General features: G+C 39.4%; 1 long non-coding RNA gene across 1 annotated transcript; it reads right to left on the bottom strand.

Moving 5' to 3' along the window:
* Positions 1-1,147: 1,147 nt before the first annotated feature.
* On the bottom strand, positions 1,148-18,179 carry LOC122180374. The gene is made up of 3 exons (XR_006179038.1): positions 18,081-18,179; positions 8,416-8,702; positions 1,148-1,833 (listed from the first exon to the last, which is right to left on the bottom strand). It is a non-coding gene; the product is annotated as an uncharacterized LOC122180374 (long non-coding RNA).
* Between the last annotated feature and the right edge of the window lie 217 nt (positions 18,180-18,396).

The following is an 18,396-nucleotide window of genomic DNA, read 5'->3' as shown; positions in this document are numbered from 1 at the left end:
TTCCCTTCCCTTCCCTTCCCTTCCCTTCCCTTCCCTTCCCTTTTCACTGTGAAGAGTTGCATCTTTCTTAAAAGAGACTGAGGCTTTACTCTTTAGGACGCATCTGGACTTAAACAAAAATCTAAGTGACATTTTCATTTTAATTCTCTATATTTAAAAACACAAAATAGTTTGCACTAGAAAAAGGCCCTGGTGGTGGATAGGGACTGCAATATTGATATTGTTGAACATTCTGTGTTTCCAAGTTGCTTTTCATCATGAGTCAGAATATTTTGAGTTACGTGGGTTTTTATTGTTGTTATTAAATATTTTACATTTAAGAAAGCAAAATCAGACTCATTTTGGCTAACTCCATCTCAGAAGAAATTCTTCCACAGGGTAGATTTTTCTGCTACATTGAGTAGCCATGTATGGCTTTGCGACACTTCACCACGGCAACCTGCTATCTTTTGATCTTCCATGATTTACATTACTGACTCTTTGAAGCAGGGGCTCTAATATTGAGTTTGTGCTGAGAAGAAACCATGATCACTTTTAAAGCTATAAAAATAAATCTAATGCAGCACTCTTAACAGCTTGAAATCCTAAATATTTAGTTGAGGCTGGCTAGACTTTCTCCCACAGGAACAATGTATTTGTTAAACAAAAACTATTGCAGAGGACTTGTCATTCTTTTTGACTAGAAGAAGAAGAAAGTGTAGCAGTATAGATATTTTCAGAATTTTTCAGAAACTTAGTTACTTTTGACGTAGAGACAGGAAAAATGAAGTAAAGGTACAGTATCTAAGTGCATGTAAATGTTTTTTTTTCAGAGTTAGCAGGAGACAAATCCAAAATGTTTGAGAAATTTCATTTTGTATGAGGTCCTAGAAATATCAGACTTTAATCTCAACTCCTGTAAACCTGATAGGGTAGGAAATAGGACTGCATGTTCTGGGGGGGGCTGTGTTTCTACTGCATCTGATAAGACATAAACACCCTGAGGATGGATGATACAGAAGGATACTGAAGTTTTTATGAATGCCATAAAATACAATCTTTAGGCTTTAGCTGAACAAGAACAGAAGCCTCCCATGGTATATACACCACACTGAAAAACAAGAAGCATCGACCTGAATTTGGCAGGGAAGTTTTAAGTAAAGGCAATGTAAAAAGAATTTGTGTCTGAATTTTTAGATCCAAATTTTATTTTAAAGAAGAAAATATTTGGCCTAAAGATCTATAAGGAATGAAAAATAAAGTATTGAAGGAACTGTGTGAAGAAGTGCTGTGTGTGGCTGAGTGGTAGCACACATCATAATTCCCAGGAGTCTACTCCACACCTAAGCACATAATAAACATCAGCTTCCTGTTTCATCCTCACTTTCCTACTTTTTCCTCCCTGGAGAAGGTCCAGCCTCCTCATCTATCCTAAGTATCTGCACTTCAGTAGGCAAAATTGATTAACTGCCACAGCATGTGCTAATGGATCACAGGTAAATGGTCATTTGAGGTGGTCTAGGAAAATTTATCTAATTTCTCATCAGACGAGAGAACAGTGTGAAGGAAATGTCTCTAGATGCAGGCTTCACAAAGAAAGATCCAGGCTGAAAAGAAGTGAAGTAAAGCACCAAGTCCAGAAGCACCTAGAAGATTAATATAAGGAAACACAGATTAAAGCACAGTTCCATTGGATTTGATTGATAGTTGGACTAGATGTTCTTGAAGGTTTTTTCCAGTCTAGATGACTCTAGGATTTTAGGATCCTATGGCCTGTGGCTCCAACTGCTCAATGCTCTCTGCAGATGAGATGATGGTTCAGTGAATGTTAGAACTCATGGAGCACTCTGTGATCTGAAAGAGATACAATCAGAATTAGAGGAAAACGCAACTGATTTTCACTGATAGTTAATGGCATTTTTTAAGTCCCTCTTTTGCAGTCATGATTTTTAAAGAAATACAATGTCTTAAAAAAACCCAACAAAATAGAACTTTTTTTTCTGTCTTCCAGAAAAAATAGAGGGATACTTGCCCTACATTTATATCATCCTGGTTGTCTTTTTTAATTTTGTCTTGCTCTCTTCCCTCTTTTTTCCCATCAAAACAGGGAGGCACAAGCAAAACCATACAGATCCAAGCAGAACAGCCCTGCTGTTCATTACTTGCTCCACTACTGAAAGCAGGTGCAGAGCTATTGGGCCATGAGGTTGCCATGGTGCATTGCTGATGGGCTTCCAGTGATGTAACACCACACACATGGCTTCTGACGCAGAGCTGCACGTACAGGCTGCAGGGGAAGGATGATTTAGACCACTGTCAGTCATATAAAGTTTTCATGAGAGCTTAGACACACCACTTTCATTAATTCTGATGCTACAGTAGGAACACAATGCCCTCTGGAAGTTAGTGGGGCTGCATCTCAGGAGCAGCTTTGAAATCCTGTCATTCAGTCTTTTGAAGTGCAGTTTGAAAAGCATTTTGCTTCTTTAAGGCAACCAAAATCTCCTTCCATTTACAAGTATGTTATTAGTAGGGAAATGGTTAGGAACATTTTTCATGGCATTCATCTATCGAATGATCATTTTTTCTCTTCTTACCAGGCCATTTTGGGTAAAATGAATTGTGAAGCTCAATAAACATAATTGCTGACTCCACTTCATACAAGCAAGCTGTCAAGAATTAAAGTCCTTAATAGACATTTAATGGTGGATGAAATGAACTTTCTCCTCATTATTGGAGTGGCTTATTAGGGCAGGTTTCCCTCTATAAGGCAGCTACCTAACTCACCTCTCAGGCTGGTATCTGAAAGTCCTGCTCTGACTGCCAACTTCAGCTTCCCTAATCTGGAACCCTTACAATAAAACTCCTTTCCAAATGGTGTTATGTGAGAACCATATAGCAGCCATCTTCCTGAAATTTGCTATGTAATTCACATTTTCACAGATTCACAGAGATCACCATGTTCTTCTCTTTTATGTCCTTTTATATGGAGCTTTTAATGTCTCTCTCCCATTCTAAGTTAAAGGCTAAAAAAAAAGTCAACTGTGCTCTTTGCATTTTCCTGCTCTGACATTATGCCTTATGTACAATGCTGAATTTTTAGAATGGGTTTTCCTGACCATTTCTCCTTCACCTGACCTGAATGTAAATAGCACATTTGTGTCTCCCCACTGGCTAGAAGCTGAGCTAAGAAAATCAGGATCAGACAAAAGGTTCTTCTAAAGCTACCATCTATGTTATATGGAATCTCAGGGTTGTAGCTTGTTGCAAGGAATCAAAGCAGTGACTTAAGTTCCCTACAGTGTGGCTTCAGCACAAATAAGGGAAACACTTGTGTAGCAGGGAGACAGTCAGAGATTGTTCTAACACACTTGGGAACACAGGTTACTGCCATGGGTCCAGGAAAGGTATGATCACATTGCTCATTTCCAAAGCTCTGGGCAGATGAGGCTGAGGTGAGTGGGTAGAAAAGATGTGGCTGGGCTATGAAATCACTGGGACTATTTCCAGCTCTGCTGCACATTTTCTCTAAGTGTGCTCACTGCTGGACCAGGCACTCAACTTTCCATAGCTTGCATCTGACCTGGCCAAGTTAGTTTATCAGCTTTTACAAAAGCTGCATCTAATCTGTGCCTAAATACTTGCAGGCTTCCTCCTGTACTTGACAGAGGTAAAATATTATGATCTGTGAGAAGTTTGGAAACTGCAGTGAAGTGCCATAAAATATCTGTGTAGTAATTCGCATAAAATAAGATAGCAAGAGATTAATGCATATGGCTGTGTGAACAATAATGATTTTAAGTTCTTATTTGAGGGTTTAAATACGAGATGTGAAAAGCCATGTATTTTCCAGCATGGAAAATACCTTCTTATGCATGCAGCTTGTGGAAATCTGGGAGATTTTTAGTTCCCCCTGAAGTAATTGGAATTCTAGCTATGGACTTCATTAGATCTGGATTTTGCCTCAGCTTTTGCACTAGGAACAGAGAATTAGATGCTGCTATGTACATAACTTTGGATTTGTAATTGGCCTGGCATTATATATTCAGCAGGAGTTGTAGTTACAGTACAGCATGTAGCAGTATCTCCCAGTCAATGAGAGGCACTAAGTAATTCTTATCAAGTGAGCCAGCATATTCTTTTCCTATTAAATAGAAGCTCAAATTCAACTCTGGCACCTTTGGCAGAGAAATTATTAAATGATGCAAACAGAAAATTTTTGCTTAAACAAATTACTTTAGGAGAATAGTGGAAATTTTCTGTGTCTGAAGTGTCAATTCTGGCAGAGGCACTCAACAGATTTTCTTGTTTTAGAAAGATATCCTAGCTTATCTTAATCTTATAAGATTATAGGTAATTGATCTGTCCTAGCATGTTCAAGCTTGAGAGCAACAAAAGAAGGTGTCTGGATGCTGCAATTAACTGTGATGGCTCATCTGTACCCACTTTGCATGCTACATGAGCACCGTATATGAACTGTTGAGTCACTGACTGAACCACTGATTGATCACCTGAGGAAAGGACTGAGTCAGCAGCCATGGGAGCACTGGTGAAGGCAATTCTCCTACACCCTAGACCCCATTTAAGGGCTGACTGCCCACTGGGGAGGTAGAATCTCTTTCTGGAGATCTCTGTGGAGTTTTTCCTGTGCACACAGGTATTTGGATACAGGTAAGCATTTATCCCCCATTTGTTTCTTTTCTCATTTTCACTTGATAATCTTTCCAGCTGTAACAGCAACTGTAACAGGCACAAAGATTTTTCTTCTGCCGCAAGACACAGAGGATGTCATGCTCCTTTACCGTATCCCTCACACTATGCTTTTACTACTGTGGAAAAGAGATGGAGTAGGCAGGTGCAATATCCAGTCATGCTACAGAGAAGCTGAAACTTTTCCTTACAAATCCCAGAACCTAAATGTTTTTCTAAATATTGAGGATTTAAAAAAAAATCATTTCTGAATTGAAAGTCTCTGGGGACAGTGTCGGGGAGAGTCCTTGTGAGCATTTTTGGAACGTTTGGGAAGAGGTCCACCTTTATGGCTAAGCTGGATGGGGACCTGGACAGCCTGATCCAGGGGTTGGGGGTTGGAACTGGGTTATCCTTAAGGTCTCTTCCAATCCAAGTCATTCTGTAATTCTATGATCTTTACAGAGCTGACTGGGGAAACTTGCAGGGGCTGGTGTCGGAAAGGTGTGAGGGCTGCAGAGCTGCTGTTGCCTGAGCAGAAAGGGAAGGCCAGGTGTAGGAAAGAAGGCCATGAGGGAAAGAAACAGCAGGTTTGGGTATGGCAGTCATACAGAGCAAAGTAGCCATGATTTATTTACCTTGGAAAGGCTTACAGCCTTACTGAGGAAAAGCTTACTCCTCCTTACTGAGAAAATTAAACAACTTGAGTGTTGAGTATAGAATTGTGTATGTTACAGTTGCTTCTCAGGAGGTTTCACAAATGGCTCTAAATCTCACCTCAACCCCCTCCCACCTCCCTTCCCCTTACATAAACACTTATTTGCCTCCACAATCCTTTGCCAGGAACTCTGAAGGGCTGACCAAGAGGGGTACTACTTGTATTAATTAATCAGTGGTATCTGCAACAGCACCACCATGATGGGCATGTGGATCTACTCCTCCACGTCCCCAGGCTGGCCAGTGTGGTGGGGCTGGTCCAGTGTGTGAAATAGCAGAGCTGCTGCCCTGCACATCAAAGCCCACCTGTTCATATCAAAAGGCTAACATCAAAGTGCTGTCCAGCCACTGATTGCCCCCTCACCCCATTGTGACTGGGTGGAGGGCTTTCATCTCAGGGCCTTTTTTTTTTTTTTCTCTTTTTTTTTTTTTTTTTTTTTTTCCCTTCCCTTGAGTGGGATGGAAGCTGAAGACAGCAGGAACCTCTCACAGCAATTCTGGTCTTCCCACTTTGCATTTCTGTGATACAGCACCACATGCACAATTTTATTTGGTGTAACACTCATGCTCATTTGCTAAAATCCTGATGTAAAACTCCATTTCTTGTATTCAGGCAAGCTGCACTCTAGCAAAGGGCACCTTTTTGGAATACTCCTCAGCAACTTGTGTGAGGCTCTGAATCAGGTGAAAAATCCTGATTGACCCCTAAATCAGCACACATCAAAAGAGCATCCATCATGACTTCTGAACTTCATAAATGACCATAGGAGGCTGCTGGAGATAACCCTTTAATATTATCTTCATTTCTTCTATGATACTTCTATTTTATTCTGTATCGTATGAAAGATAATTAAATGAAGGTCAACTAAAGTTAAAACATCTATTCAGTAGGTTTGAGCCCATTTCCACACATGTGCTCTGTGAAAAGGGGCTATAAACATGAAATCAATTTCAATTACGTGTCCTGATACCTAAGAGATAATGAGCTGATTTATAAGGATGGTACATGATGCAAGAACGCATTCATTCATGGTTTGTACAAGAATATTAATGACTGGTGCATCGAATGCTTTGCAAATCTGCAACATTTCAGGATGTGTAAGCAATATTGAAGTACTGGACTGCTAAGAAAATGCAGTTAAGCTATTGTGATGCTGTAGTGGCAATGCTATGTCACAGCTTGAGCCTGTGATAGAGCATCTGATGGGAAGGCAGGGCCAACTCAGGGGAGCTCAGATGCATGCAAGGGTGCAGACAGGATCCATCCCTTTCTACCTTATTAAGGGTTGGCAGTGGAGGTAAAGGTATCTTGCTGGAGATCTTTGACTACCTGAAGATAAGCAGCCTACTGAAGGTAAATAGCATCTCTCCTTTATTCCTGTGCCCATGACTGTGGTATTTGAGCAAACTCTCACTTGCTGCAGCCTCAGACCTTGCTTTTCTGCTCTCATTGATATGTGTTCCATCACATTATAAATGCCTTATTAGTTACTGTTACAAGTTATGTAAATTCAAACAGGCATAAAAAGTAGTGAATTATCATGAATGAGCAATCCACAGTTTAGGAACATTTTCTTAGTAGCTGTTCTCATTCATGAAAAGAGCAGTACTGAAGAAGTTACAGCTTAGTGAAATCAGATCAGCTTTGATGACATGAAGAGTGCCATCAGTAAAAAGCTGGTTAAATTTACCTAAAAGTACCTTTTGTTTATAACAAATGAGTAATTATCTTCATCAATTATTCAGATGGCTTGACTTCTTATATGTATATTTTGTTGAGCAAAAAATAGTATTGTTGAAGTAATCATCTTGCATCACAGAAAGCATATTTTCACATTGCATTAACTGTCATAGCTACAGTTTTATTATAATGGAGGACCTGCTGGTATTTCTGATTCCATAATAACCAAACTGACCCTGCAAAACTAAGTTGAAGTTCAATAATACGTTTTCTTCAGAACTCCCTAGTAATTTTAATCTTAAGAGAAATTTTTAAGAAACATATCTTTGCACACATAAAACACCATGATTGAAGAGGGAGGGGAAAAAAAAAAAGCATGAAGCAAGAAGTAAGGAATAGCGTGTAAGTGAAGCAGAATAAGATTTTACCCCACTTTTTAGGAGTGTTCTGGGTAATTTTTTTTTTATCTTGACGTCACAGGTTGTAAAAGCAGTTTCTTTCTCTGCCAGCCTGTCCTGGTAGCTATCTGCTGTTGTAATGAAGGCTCTTTGTTAATGCAGACAGCACTTGATGGTGGAGCAGATAACCCAGCTGTTTGCAATTGAGGCACTGATACTGACCTCTCTGGTTGCCACCTCAATTACTGGTGCAGAGAGAAAGAGAGAATTCTCTCTGTACTCTACAGCAACCTGTAAGGCTAGAGAAGATAAAGGAGAAACAGCAGCAGTTTGTTCCTTTGCAATGAGGAGTAAGCAGTCAGTGGGCTTCCAGTTTGTTGAACAGAAAGCTTAGGAAGCACCATCTCATTTGAAGAGAAAAATAGTCTGAGGCACACTATCAACAGAAGCAATGTAATTGTTTATCAGGCTGGATAGCTGAGGTGCCCCTCTGTACCCTAAAACGCTGAGGAAAAACACTTCTGAGATGCAGGCTAAATGTCCCACTGCAGGTGAATGGCCACCAGTCAAGCTGATGAAAGTCTAGGATGGGCACATGGAAAAAGGATGAGGATGCAGGAAAATGAGAAATACTTTGAAGTTCTTTCTAAATCTTGACAGACTTATCCCACTAAGAAACTGTGTGTCATTTTGTCTGAACGTTTCACAGTTTACTTCAGTAATTACATGTTGCATTTTCTGTTTAAATCCTTTATTTTTAAATACAGGAATCCATCAAATAATGCCTGTTAGAGCAGTCACTTATCTGAGAATACACAATTAGTCCCTTCCCTCAGCAACTCTTACCAGTTACTGGTATGAATGCAATAGGAGGTGTTTCAAAAGCTTGTTCCTATGGATTTTATAATGGATTTTTTAAAAATGATATTATTAATGCCATCATATCCTTACAGAAAGGAGTATGTCTGCTGCTGTTCCTCCCGTACTGACAGCTCTCTTGAATCAATCCTAGTAACTGTAAATCATAATTAAGGAAGATGACAAGAAAACATCATGTCTGAGACTTTCCACTGCGGTGTGAAAGTAATTGCATACTAGCATCCCTGGTTTGCTTTCATGAGCTTTCATCCCTGTCAGCACACAAAGCCCCTCACTCCGGTGATCTTCCTACTGTGTACTCCAGCAGTGGATTTGGCTCGCTGGTTTTCACATGGTGAAAGTCAGGAGGAATTTTCTCCCTGGGGAAAACAACAAAAATAAAAATTAAATGTAGATTAACAAAACTGAAAGAGTTTGCTTCAATCATTTACTTTCAGTAAAATTCAAAGGTGAGGTGACGTTGCAGGAGGGGGGGATGAGTGTTACTGGTACTTTTGGCTCTGGAAGATGTTTGCTGTCTCTCTCTTCCTGTTTGCTCCAGTTTCATTAGTTTTTCCCAAGTCCATCTACATTAAAAACAATTGCTTAAACGAACATCAATGAAAAAAGAGAGACCTAAGTTGAGAAAGATCATATTAACTCTTATACGACTCACTTTTCTTCCAGTGAGGATTTAATGTATACTTATAGCTCAAAACTGAGCGATCCAAGAAAAAAATGAACACTGTTCTCATGGATTTAACTTAAATTTCAGGAGAATCCAGTCACTGTCCACTGCTGCCGCAAATGATAGGTTTTGGCTGCATGCCAGGAACGTGGCTCAGGAGACACCCATGATGCTCTCTGGATGCCTAGTTGCTGCTATCATGTATTCCACCTGGATTTAAGCAGCAAACTGGGTGCTATTGATTCCCCATGGTAACGCAAGATTCAGAATGGGCTTCATAATAATTGGACAGGCTGCCTGCTTCAACATGTGTACTGTGTTGCACTCAAGAGAGTGAGCTTAAAGATAGCTCAGAATGTTGCCACAAACTGCAGTCATACCACCAGACTGCTAAATATACTTGCCTTTTGAAAGTCCTAGATTCTGCTGATTAGGTGTGAGGAAAGGAAAACAAAAAAAAGCTGAAAATTAGCTTTTTAACTTTCAGAGTTTGACAGGGAAGCATTATCGTGCCAGCAATTCAGTATATATATAATTCCAATGCAGAAATTATATTCAACCAGATGTCCTTACTCCAGTCAAACAATATAATATGTCATGTCCGCCAGTCTTAAATTGCTTTCATTTTACCTACTTCCCTACAATATCACTTCATCAAGAAGGAAATCCCATGAGCTCTATCTTGAATTGACTCAGGGAAAAACGCATTGCTGGGTTTTCTAGTCAAAACAGTTTGTAGGCAACCCATTGCTGTCCTTTCATTTATGACTCTAAATCTGATGCTTTGTAAATCTTGCTTTGTATCAGCAGAACCCAGAAAGGCTGCAGAGGAGCGTGATCACAGAGGTTTCTCTCTCAATTTTCTTTCAGATGAACCTAAAGATTAAAACTGAGAAATGTTCTCCTCCTATTCGCAGTCTTAGATCTGCTCTCGCCAAGATGGAATAAACACTTGGCATCTCCAGTAACTTTTGTCTTCCTGAGTTTGAAGACTTGGAGATCTGTTCGACACTGATGTGTTCCCTGGCCCTTCTCTGTTTCTTGGTTTGAAGGGAGGAAGAACACTGGCAGTTGGTCTCTGTCAGGTCTACCAACAGTCTCATGAGCTCTCCAGTACTGTCAGGAGGTGGGCCAGATGCCTAAACCCAGGCCAGGGCACTGCTCCTCCAGATGTCCCAGGATCAGCTTCAACCCAGTGTTTCTGTTTAAAAGGCATTTGAAATGATCCCAACATTGCCAAGATGAAACTACTGACAGAATTTTTCTCCACTGACACCCAAGTGAAATCTTTTCATTTGTAAGTCACTGCAGTGATTTAAGGGTGCTCAATTTCTTTATTTCTTTATTTTCTTTCACTGAATGTGGAACCAATCTGCTCTCAGTGCTTACTTACATGTTACTGGAATGGATCATCATGAGGCATTGAGATGTCTGCTATTAGCAAAGCCAGAAAAATTCCAATTTCATCAGAAAAAACATTTTTTCCCCCTTCTTTTGTTTCCCATAAAATCCTATCAATGATCGTTAAGCAAGCTCCAAATTCACTGAATCAACACTATTTGTACCAAATTTTTCTTCTTTTCACTCCATTAAGAACTAAAGCAGCCACAGCAGAAAAACTGGAATAAGTCAAGAAAGCAGAATGCTGAGATTTTTATTACTAAAACTGGGCTGCAGCTGTAACTCCCAATGATCTCTGAGGTTTACTGAATTAAAACCAACACTAAAGTTGAAACCAGAGTTTTGCAAGTATTCTTTTACTTGTACTGAGAAATTTCTTTTTGTGGGTTTTGTTCTACAGCCTAATAGCAACTGGCTATTAGAGCAGTGAAGTCTGGTTTGAAGACCAAGCATCATCACTGAGCTAATTTGTATGTCATTCTGAATGCTATTTTACTGTTTCTACGTACCAAATTTCTCCAGTGCTCCTATTTCTAAAAGAGGTGCTGTGTTGATTCAGATAATTTTGACGAAGAATTATCACACAAAGAACTATTTTTGCAGATTCACTCTAAAAATAACATGGCCTTATTCCACCCTAATACTTTTTCCTGCAACTATCTTTATAAGCAGCTTAGAAAGGTTCTCCTGAGAGCTACCAATAAAAACAGCCATCCGTTGCGATTTTGACTGTGCAAGTAAAGTCTAACTGCTCCATCTGTATAAAAGGTGTCCAGATCTCTTGATGATGTATAGCACTTGCTCTGGTTGTAATAGCATTGCCTCACAGGGATGTCTGGTGGCACTGGGGTGGCTGTGGGCCCGCTGAGCTCTCCATGATGCATTCAATATCTTTCTTTTTCCTTCTCTTTGCCATTTAATTTAATAGCACTATTTCATAGGATAACTCAGAGAATTCTCATCAAATTTACCATAATCCCCAGAGCTTTTAAGGGGTGGAACACAGTTTATAGGTTGAATTATAGAAGTTACTTGTCCCCATTGTCCATTGGTATCAATCAGCTCCTGGCAATGACTCTCAAGAGAAAAATTCTAGCTATTATACTCATTAATGATGTAAGTACTCTTGGGTCAACTGATGGTTGAAACATGGTCTTTATATGTCCTGCATCCTACAGGTTTCACTATGCTGATAAGTAATGTAAATACAAGTAAGTTCACTCAAAGACGACATTATCCTATAACTTTTTATTTCCAAACCTCTTAAAAATGAAAATTTTTCATTGTAAGGATAGTTTTGATTAGCTTCTGGGTCCATCTACCAGAAGGGAAGCTTACTTGATCCACCACCTCTGAGCTGTCAAATGTTCAAAGTGCTTGTTTATATGTCCTGGGATTTGGTAAAAAATAAAACTGATGCTCAGAGTAAGTTAGTGAACATTTGTATGGGAACTGCTGAATCATGGCCTGAACCTCTGATTGATCACCTGAGGCGAGCAATGAGTCAGCCACAGGAACACAGGTGAAGGCAATTCACCTGTGCTGCTGGAAGGGGTGGAGCCAGGCTCCACTTCTCCTAGATCCATTTAAGAGCTGGTTACAAGTGGGGAAGGTTCTCTTCTGGAGATCCACTCTGCTGGAATTTCACTTAGCGACCCCAGGGTACAGGTAAGTGTCCTCTTTTTCTCTGCTTTAGCGTAATAACTGTGTAGCCAAGCTCTCTGGCATACCTCATAACTATAATTTCTGTACATTCATTGACTGTACAATATTCCATAAGATTCTATCTCAATTATGTGCCTCCTTTTTGTTCACTGTCTTTTTAATCTCTATTTAAATGCAACTTCGTATCTGTACTTGTATTTTCTTTCCTAACAAATTTTCTTTGTGGCTCAGTGTTAGTCAACCTGATGCAGTTTTTCTGTTTACTTAATTCTTCAAAATAGATTAATTACTATATGTAAATTAAAAATTTAACCAGTTCACTTGATAAATATAACATGAATCTACTTTTTTTTTTTTTTCTGTCCCTCCTTTGTAGAGCCTAGGGAAAAAAGAGAAATTAGGCAATCTCTTACAGATTTTAACTTCTAAAGAGAATTTCAGAAATCCGTTTGAGGAATCATAGAAGTTGAAGCAGAGTACGTACTTCAGCTTTTAGTGACTGGAGAACCATCCCTATAATGCTGTTGCTTTCAGACAGGATGGATAGCCCCTTTTATTCTCTCTGCTCCAAGACTTGTGTCATGAGGAGCGCATATCTTTCTGCTGGAAGGACATTGCCAAGGAGCATTTCAGTGGAGCTGAGTATGTTAAAATACTTTGTAAGAAAGATTTGCTTGAGCCACTTCTTTGTCATCATCATTTCCATTGCTCTTTCCACAGTATGTTTTGTATGTTCTACATGGATTTATTTTCATTCCCTGCTTGCAATTTTGAGGACAAACAAGAATGAGGAGAGGTCAGAGGACAGAGCAAAGGGTTATGTAGAGATGTACTGAACTTGGTGGGTATACAGGTGCCGAGTTGGTGCTGCTCCTCTGAATCCATTGGTCTGGGGTATTTGTCCAAAGCTACTAAGGTTTCTGCATATGCCAAATAATGAAAATCTCAACTTCTCATAAGAATACTTGCACATTGCTTCATGTGGCTTTGAAACACTTGCAGACTTATAATAAGAGCAACTACAAACACACAATATTAACAATTTTAGTAAAACTTCTAGGATTTTCATATAGAGTGGAAGAGAAAAGAATGGGGAAAAAAAGTAAACAGAGCACCCACCCAAGGAGTGTCTCTCTGGGGAGATGTCCACCTCTAGCACTCAAGTGAAAAGGTGTTTGTCTGTGGTTAAGGCTGCAGCAAATTCTGTGACTCTTATCAACATTTAAAAACTACCAGTGAACAAATCTCTCTGCTTAATGATTCATATGCAATTTGAAATGGAAATAAAGTGATATGTTTGAAGTCTATATTATGCATTTAAATAGATTAAAGAGAGACTAAACAACCAGTGATAATACATGCGTGCATCAGCGCAGGAGAGGATCAAGTCTCTCAAGTTTCAAGATTGCTAAGAGGCTTCCCCTGGTGAAAAACTGGGAGGAGAGCTAACTTACAGGAGGATTAAAATATATTATCCTACAAGGTAAATTAATTATTCTTATTGTACCAGGATGTTTTTGATCCTCAGACGAAAGTTTTGCAGGCTTAGGTAAGAATATCTTGGATCTCTGAAAAGTTAGAAGCAGACTTGTCAACTCAGAGGAGTAAAAACGAAGACACAAAGATTATTAATATTCTTGTTAAACTTTGCTTTTGGAGATCCAGACTCAAGAAGAGCTTGGATGGAGAGTTTACAGTCAAGGAGTCTCTTGCTTTGGCGTGACAGTCAAGCATTGGTGGTAATGTCAGAAGATAGGGTGCTTACCCTTCCCTGTGACCTTCCCTGCACATGCAACTGAGCTATGTGGAATGGCTTCTTCCTATCCAGAAATACTGACAGAAATGGATCCTGCCTGACTTGTATCAGAGCAGTCCTGACTGAAGGAATATGGTAATTATTTACTGTACAGCACTTTTTAGGAAGTGTTTTGTTATACATACTTAGTTGTAACTCTTCAATTCTTTCCCTTGCTAGAATGTTAAAAGATGTAGTAATCTTTTTTTTTTTTTTTTTTTTTTTTTTTTTACTTCTCTTGGGAGCTGCTCAGAATAACTCAAACTAAATCCTTGTGGAGAAATGATCTTTTTATTACCTACGTAGAACACCATAATTTTCATGCCAAGTAAACAAGAAAGCCAGCAGCTTATAATCAAGTTGTAGTTTGTAGGCAGAGCAAGACAATCACTTTCCAGCCTTGGGAATCTGACACCCAGCTCCAACTAAAAGTCAATGTGATTTTCAAAGTGGTTGCACATGTAATAGGACTCGTGTATTAATAGGGCCCTCATTTTAAGAAGTATATTTGGCCATCAGCTCCATGATTTTAAAAAGCATCTTGGAGTCTACACCCACAGTTCAGTGAAATTACACTGCAGTGTGTAACCTTGGGATGTGGCAAGAATTTAGCTGGGTGGGGAGATGTTGATGCTGGAAAGTTCAGACTGCTTTGGAGGGTGGCCATAAAGGGGTTTGGTTGCCTGGATTGCCTTGTCACAAAATGATAAATGTAACTTCTGCCCAGCAAAAGACTTCTGGGTAGTGGAACACAGTTGTTTTAGGCTTACTGGTAATGTGCCCAGCCAGCTCCTGGTGTGGTCTTTGTCTCTGCCTCCTCCCCAGGCCCATGACTTGCCCTGTAGGGTGTACTAGATGCAGATATTCTTCTTCTTTTGTTACTCAGGGTATTTTTATGTGCCTGAAGCATGAGTAGCATTTCTATCAGACCTGTCAAACAGCATGGAAACTCAGAAATATGTTAAAAAATAGAATGGGCTCACTGGCTGGGGAAGGGCAGCTTCTATAAAGTCATGCAAACACCCAAGGAAGCAGCCTCTCCCATGTGCTAATTTAAAACCTTTCTGCAAATGGATGAAGATTTCTACATTAAATATACATGTACATACTATTAATGTTAGATAAATAATTCAGTGCTATAATATCACTGAAAAAAATAGGGTGCTAAACACAGATTTTTAGTAATGCATTGTATATTACATTTGTCTTCATACCTCTATTTACACTAACCTTTTTCTTCTCTATTTTTCAGCAATATATGTTCTTTTCTAATTAAGAAAACTGAAGCAAATTTTTTCTGAAACTATTTATCTTGTTACCAAATGTGAACAATCCCACAGCAATTGCTTTGTACATCCGTCTGTTACATGTAGTCCAGAAAAGTCTGTCAGATTAAAGTTTAACAAGATTAAAGTTCTTGAAACTGGTAGGTTGTAGTAAGGGTCCTTGCTCCTTATGCTGAGACAAGTATTTCCCTCTCCCTCCCAGTTCCCCCAAAGCAAAAGAGAGGAATTCCTCCTATGGGTGAGAGTCTCAGCCTCACTGCTGCTGCAGAGAGCTTGGAGTGAAATAAGCCATCAAATGAGAAAATAAGTGCCAATGTCTGTCTTTTTAAGACCAATAAAGATACAATCCTCATTCAGTTTATTGGAAGCAGTTTACTGGAAACCACCTTTCTGAGGATAGGCACTATCCTAATACCACTAAGGAGGTGGTATTAGGAAGGGCACCAAGGGTCAGACTGGTAGCCATCTCATCAGAGCTGGGGCAGTGGGGGAGTATTATCTTATGCTCAGGATTGAAGGTGGAGGGGTAGTACTTTCCTCCTCATAATGCAGAAATGTTCTTTACCATTGGTTGTTGGGATGAGATCAGCATTTATTGAAGTGCCTTGCCGTGCAGTAAGGTTACATAAATCAGGGCAGCATACTGAGGACTTTTAAAGGCATGTAATAGCCTTGCTTTCCATCACACAGAGATTTACTGTTTGTGCTAGATGTGGTAAATGTAGAGTGCCTTCAGTCAGGGAAGCTAAGACAGCATTTTGTCAGGTGTATAAAGCCCCATCCTTGCAAGCACCATTGGATATGGATGCTGTCTAATCAGATGGGCTTTGACATCGGAGAACTGCCCCCTGAATGTTGCTTACAGATGGAAGATATTGACCTTCAGTGTTCAGTATGTGAAAAGCAACACCTCTTTTCCTGCCAGGGAGATCTCTCTGAAACCCATTGCTGGGTCTTCTCACTGAGAAAAATTACACCCATACAACTGGCAAAAGGATAAGGCCCTCTTACAAAGAGAATCTTGATTCTCATTTTGTTCATAGATTAACAATTATGAATGATTCAGGGTAGGCATGTTGCCATTTTTCTGTGAGGACTCTAATCATGAGGCATTTGTGAATCCTGAATTTTTCATGGATTGTACAATGACTTATTATCAGCCAACATTTTGCATAAAAAAACCCCATAATTTATAATCAGAGCTCACTGTTCCTTGTTCAGATGATTTAATCACCCAGGTGGGACAGAAACAACACACAAAGGTCAATGGTTAATCACACAACCACCTAGGAGGCAATCTACAGAATCCTTTAACATCCAGGCATTATTAATATAAACTGTGCTGAGTGTTATTTATTAACAAATTCCTGTGATCAAGATTGGCTCAGTAATGATTTGCTTCCAATCTGGGTAATTTTCAGATGAAAGGGAAAGGACAGTGACAGAATCATAACTGCAACATGATTACAAGTACATTCTCCCTTCCCTCCCTCACCACCATGGGTTATTAAGGGATAATTGGATATTCTTGTAGGAATGCTGAGAAGCTAAATCTTGGTACAGGTCAGTCAAATGCCCTATCTTTTTTACACAGTAAACTTGAAATTACTGTTGCTATGTGATCGCTTCCAAAATGGCTCTTTTGAAAAGATGCCACAGCTACCAAGATGATGCTTCAGAAATACTGAACATAAGCAAGAGGATTTGGGAGAATTTGTAAGAGTGGATGTCTACCCAGAACATTATCAGTGCAAGGAATATTTATCTATATACATTATCATCAGGAAAGCAAAATACATAGCAGATGGGTAGCAAGGAACATGTGAAATAGAAAACTCTGCCTTGGTGGCTAGTAATTAATGTCAATGTGAATTACTCAGGCAGTAAGTTGTCCTAATGGGTTAATATGATTCCTCTTAGCAATCTTCATCAAACATAAGTTACTCAAAATACTGAGCCATTGCTGTGAAGATCTAGGTGACTTTCTGAGGTCTTTGTCAACACTTTTATTTGCAAATTGATTTTTAATCAAACAATGTTGTATTTGCAGAATGCTGAATGTTAAAGTAATTCCTATTGGATGTGGTTGTAAGGGTTATAGCTACAAATATTTACTTCAGTAAATATGTTATTAATAAAATAGTAAATAAAACATTATTTCCTGCTTATCCATGATGATTAACAGAAAATACACTAGGATTTTACAAATTTGAGCTGATTAGTAACAGGACAAATTTTGTTGCTTATTCTTGTGTTTTATCATTTCATATTACAGGTTTTCTGCAGACTCTTCCAGATTTTACTAACATACCTCAGTGAGTTGAGCTGTATGCCAGTCTTCCTGAATTTGAGAACTGATCAGTAATGAAGACAAGTATTCTGTGTAATGAGTAATAAGTAGAAATCACAGTTGCATCAAATAAAATCATCTGGAGAAGAGCAGTTAGGGAGAAGGTATATTGGGCAAGTTTCTTGTCTCTAAGTCGTCTTCCTTTCAATTTTGTGCTTTATAATCCTGCTAAACTGTTCTTTTGTCTAAGCACCAGCCAGGTACAGCAAAAGAAAATATAAGATGACAGCACTTCTAAACCTCGAGCTAAAATGACAACTGCAAAAGGACCAGAAAGAAAGTGCAGTTTCTACAAGAGAATCCCTGTCATGTCTGCTAATTAATGCCTCTGGCATGCAAACCCCTGTCCGTATCATATTAGGCTGAAGCTAAAGCTGTCAGCTCATTCAGGGCAAGTCATCACAAAGGTTATGAGACTATAATATTCCCTGCACTTCTGTCATGCTGTTTGCAATCCATGGTAGTAAAGCCTGAGTGGGGAAATTACAAAAAAGAGTTGGAAAACAAGAGAACAAAAAAGCAAAATAACATAGCAGTAAGAAGTAACAAGAAACACATGAAAATGAAAACTACCTTCATGTATGTCAATATTTGCCATCTCTAGCAGCATGACCTCCAGAACAAAGACGACGGGTTCCCTGCTGCCTGGTGACAAACAAAAACAAACACTTCCTACACCCCAAGTCTGGCCGCAGAGCTTGCAAGTAATCTCTTATTTATATATTCTGCTCAGGGGATAACCTTAGCTCCAGAGGCGCCTGGCATTTCAGCAGAACAAGCCCCTCTTTGGGAGGCACACAATAGGCGAGCTGCAGGCGAAGAGCTCCCTGCTGCGTTTTGCAGGAAGGGCTGTGATTTCCCCTCTTGCTTTCTCTGCATTTGCGGGGGT

The sequence above is a fragment of the Lagopus leucura genome, unplaced genomic scaffold (assembly GCF_019238085.1).
Source record: "Lagopus leucura isolate 7727_CA_CO unplaced genomic scaffold, USGS_WTPT01 Super-Scaffold_100004, whole genome shotgun sequence".
Taxonomy (NCBI): domain Eukaryota; kingdom Metazoa; phylum Chordata; class Aves; order Galliformes; family Phasianidae; genus Lagopus; species Lagopus leucura.
Note: the sequence above shows the minus strand (reverse complement) of the source record. Positions and strands in the feature narration are given on the sequence as shown.